The sequence below is a fragment of the Thunnus maccoyii genome, chromosome 4 (assembly GCF_910596095.1).
Source record: "Thunnus maccoyii chromosome 4, fThuMac1.1, whole genome shotgun sequence".
Classification (NCBI taxonomy): Eukaryota; Metazoa; Chordata; class Actinopteri; order Scombriformes; family Scombridae; genus Thunnus; species Thunnus maccoyii.
The window spans coordinates 33,926,436-33,931,095 of record NC_056536.1 but is presented as its reverse complement, the minus strand read 5'-3'; the positions used below and the strand labels follow the sequence as shown (position 1 = coordinate 33,931,095).

General features: G+C 35.5%; 1 long non-coding RNA gene across 1 annotated transcript; it reads right to left on the bottom strand.

Annotated features, from left to right (window-relative positions):
* Positions 1 to 2,010: 2,010 nt before the first annotated feature.
* LOC121896291 lies at positions 2,011 to 2,746 on the bottom strand. Its single transcript, XR_006095961.1, has 2 exons — positions 2,613 to 2,746; positions 2,011 to 2,331 (listed from the first exon to the last, which is right to left on the bottom strand). It is a non-coding gene; the product is annotated as an uncharacterized LOC121896291 (long non-coding RNA).
* Between the last annotated feature and the right edge of the window lie 1,914 nt (positions 2,747 to 4,660).

The window sequence follows — 4,660 nt, the reverse complement described above, 5'->3', positions numbered from 1 at the left end:
AAATGTATGATGCAACATGTGATGTCAAACAGGAAAAGGTACAAAGATGAGCAACTCAGATTAAAAAGCTGCAGCATTCAAAACAATTTGAATCAAATGTTAAAGCTCTCTGTGTGTTAAGTGTCTTTACGACCACTAGGAGGCACCAGAGTCAGAAACTTTTAAATTTGACACATACTGGCTGTAAAATGACTCACTATGGTGGACAGACCTTCCTACAGTATTGCTGCTGGAGTACAAATGAGTTTTACGAGTACAAATGACAAAGACCAATAATATTCCACCTCCCTCAACCTCACTACCCCAGACTTTCACAATAACACAGTGATAAAACATTACACTAGCAATAATGTATTACTAAGAAAAGACAAATGGGTGACTTAAACCCACACACAGAAAAAACAGCAACAACACAGCAATACCAAACATACAAACAAAAATAAATCATGCCTCCACTCTAGGTAGTACTGTCAATGCTGTTCTTGTCTCAAAGGTGATATTTATTTATATCATTTTTAAGAAATTATAAGATTGTTGCCCTCTGTTCACTTGTATTTGTAAGGAATGTAATAAAAGGTTTCCAGACTTCCTCAAACATGTTTTATCTACTTTTGAATATGTAAGTTATCTTCTCTGATATCATACATGATGCCATTTTGTTAATGCATTATTTAATACCTGGTTTATTTGACTTCCTCCAATAAAGAGCAATAAACATTTTGACTTGCAAGATATACATGTGTGTAAAGGTGTATTCCTTCTTTAGTTTGAAGTTTGAAGGGTACAAGTTGGAAACATAAATCTACAGAGGTAACCTCCTGACGTTATGAAAGCTGTGTCTACCCAGAATGAACTCATCCCGTTCCTCACCTGTTATGTTAGGGAGTAACCCCTCTAGCTGTCTTACTAGCACCTTGCTAAGAGTTTTTGTGCCCGAGTTCAGGAGACTGATTGGACGCATATTCTCACATCTGGTATTTGGTTTTCCAGGTTTTCCAGGTTTTGGTAGGAGAGTTTTTAGGACCTCTCTTAATGAGGTAGGAAGAATTTCAATAACAAAAAGCACTATAATAATATAATATAATAACAAATGAAATGATGGTGGAATTACTGTGCTGATGAACTGAGTGATGTGTTTCAAAGATATTTCAGTTCTCTTTAGACTCTGAGGTTGTTCCTGATCTCTGGAAGAATTCTAACATCATTCCAATTCTGAAGACCAGTACACCTAAAATCCTAAATAACTATAACATTAACATCACTAGTAATGAAAGATGAGCCTGGGAGAGGTGTTGATGATGCAAAGTTATTTATTTTGAACTCTCTACATGAACATTTAGAACAAACAAGCACATATGTAAGATTATTTTGTGTAGATTTTTCATCAGCCTTTAATACAATGCAGCCACACATACTAATAAAAAAAGCTCAAATCTTATTTCCATTTAAATCATCAACTCATCAGATTGATTATCAGTTTTCTCACTAACAGAACTCAGACAGTGGATATAAATGGTCGAATATCTGAATCAGTTTCAATCATATTGTAAAATAAACAAACACTTTCATACTGCTGCAGTTTCTACCAGCTGATATTTTACTGCAACATCAGATATTTTGGTGGAAAAAAACAACAACCAGGTACGTTGTCTCTGAACATTTCACCCATATGTTCAGTATCAAGATTTTTGGAATTTAAATACATTAATTAACAACATAAAATGTAATCAGTAGGCCATTGTAGAAGATGTGATGAAGCCTTGTTTTGATCAGAAAAATTAAAAGTATGTTTCACACATCTAAACATGAAAACCAGTTAAATTTGACCCTAACACAATAGGAGGGTTAAATGATTTTAGCATCAGGCTGCAACATCACAAAATGTGATAAAAGTAGAGTCTGAATACTTTCTGAATGCACTGTAATATGAAATTGAGTTGAATATGAATGTAATTTCTAGGAGACAGAGTTGGTGTAGAAGAACAATATCAAACAACATCTACATTTATGAAGACAGAATGAACATTTCAGAATAAGCAAGTAAGAAGAAACATGATCAGTTGTGTATCATCAGCATAGAGGTGAAAAATAGCATGTTTATAGTTAATATCTGCTGATTAAACAAAAAAAAGAAAGTAGAACAAACTGGAATCTCTCAGCACATGTTAACCTGCACAGTACAGAATCCAGATCCAAATCCAAACATCATCATGTGTTTGCTGTGAGTGTAGAGTAGGTTTGGTCCGGATCCCTGCTGTCTGGATCCAGGCTCTGGTAGACGGAGTCCTAATACGTGGAGACTGGAGGACGGTTCTCATTGATGACACATAACTGAAAATAAAACAGTAATGACATCAAACCTAAAATATAGCAGTAACCGCGGTAACAGCCCAGATATTGTGTTCTTCAATTGTTTGCTGATATTTTAGTGATAACAACTGGACAGGCCAGAGGTCTATTAACAATAATTATGATTTTTTTTAATTATAGTTTTGTTCATACTAGTGAAGTAGTTGCAGACATGAGATTGTTTATTCCTAACTGCAAAAATAAAATGTATAAATGCCAACAGTAAGAATTAACATGAGACATACAGAGTTAAAGGAAGTCACCTCCATGTTTCTGCTGTCTGAGGTTCATCTGGTGTTCAAACCAGAGTTCCTCCTCTTCTTCAGTTTGTAGAGGAGCAGCAGAACAACAGCCCACAGCACAACAACCACAGGCACACATACAACCAGAGGCCAGAAGTAACCTAGGCGAGAGATCTCAGAGACGGCTGGAAGGAAGAGAGAGAGAGAGACATGTAGTAGTCTAAAAGTCTGGGATCTTTTGTCTTGTATTAGAAGCTTAAAGGTTCCCTGTGGAGTTTTTGACCACAAGTAGCTTGTTTTTACATGTGGATCTACGTTGTGCACATGTGGTTGACGTGATGCAGAATCCTGCCAGTGGTTTCACATCATCCCACTGATCTACAGGATGCAGGAACCTGCCCAGAAACGCAGCAAAGCACCAACAAAAGCAGGAGAGAAGACTGCAAGCAATGCAAGATTTAAAATACTTTATATAATCAGCTTTGCAAATATTTATGATTGAGGAAACATATTCAACACTTATGTTGGACCTAAAGGATACACTCAGCATGTTTTGGTGAGTAACACTGAATATAAATATAACCTCTGTACAAGAAAACTGCACAGGAAACCTTTATCAAAAATGAGATCTTCCTGTTGAAAAAACATCTCAGACTTTGGTCTGAATGTTTCTTGACTTGTCATGTGCTGACATCACATGTTAATAATTATCTTACATCATTAGAAACGTAGGATGTGTTTAAACATTAGACGTGAAGATAACAAGGAAATTTATTGTAAAATTGAATGTGACATGTTTTCTTCTAGGTGCTGAACTGTCTTATGTGCTGAAACACATGTTGGACCATCTTGTCATTCTTATTAGACAACGTTGTTATGCTGAATTTGACTGTTTTAAGAGGACGTTTTATTGCAGAGAGACAGTGATGGACAGATGGACAGACATGAACTGTCCTGTACCAGTAAACTGCTCTGTGGTTTCAGGGAAAGATGATGAAGGTGTGAAGCTTCCTGAACTGGAGATTAAACTCTGTGTTGTTGTTGGTGTGGAGGCTGATGGGACTGATGTTGGAAAAGGTCGAAGAGTCCGGTTTGGTTTTGAAGTGGTTGGAGCCGTGAACAATGAAAACACATTGAAACAATCAGATACTGAATCAATAATGCAGAGAAATGAGATGCTGCTCTAGACAGAAAGATCATATTGACAGCATCCATCACATACACAAGAAATACGCAGCATTAAATATGTTAATGAAGTAAATGATTAAGAATATTTGAAGTGAGTTTGTTCTGTTAATCACAAGAAATTATTGTTATTTGATTTTTGATTACAGAAGAGTAAGAAAATAACATCCACAGGTTGGTTGTCTGACATTAAACATAAAAGCACAAATGTCTTAAAAGGTTTTTAAAAATTGTACAAACTGATTGTTGTAAATTTAAAAACTAACATTATAAAGGCAACACATTTTACATCAGATTACTTTGTGACTCTACAAATGAGTTTCATCTTTAGAAACATTTTAGAGTATGATGTCTTGAACATTAAGGAACCTGAGGAACCGTTCTTCTCTATGTTACCTAATGTTAATAGAAATATAGAAAAGGTCCCAGGTTGGACAACTAGTATGACTCTGCCAACCTCAGCACTCCTCTTGTTGTCACAAATCAACTTCTGACTGTAACCCGAAAAATAAAATATTTGTTTCTGTCATGTCATTTCCATCCACTCTTAAAATGTTGTATTCAAAATTCTTTTTTTTTCATTTAAAAATTAAAACAAAATAAGTTTTCATAATTTTAATAATTTAACAATTGATATGCATTGAACAGAAAATTAAATTTAAAACTCACCATCTACAACAAAGATCCGGAACTTGTCAGATGAATCTGGAGACGAAGCTCTGCCGTAACCACACCTGTACCGTCCTGTGTCTGACTTCTTCAGCTGTGTGATGGTCACATACAGTCCAAATACAGATCCTTCTCTATATTCAATGCTGTATCTGCCATTCTGAGCTCTGTTCTCTTCTGTTTCAACCAGGATGTCTTCTTCTTTTTTACATTCA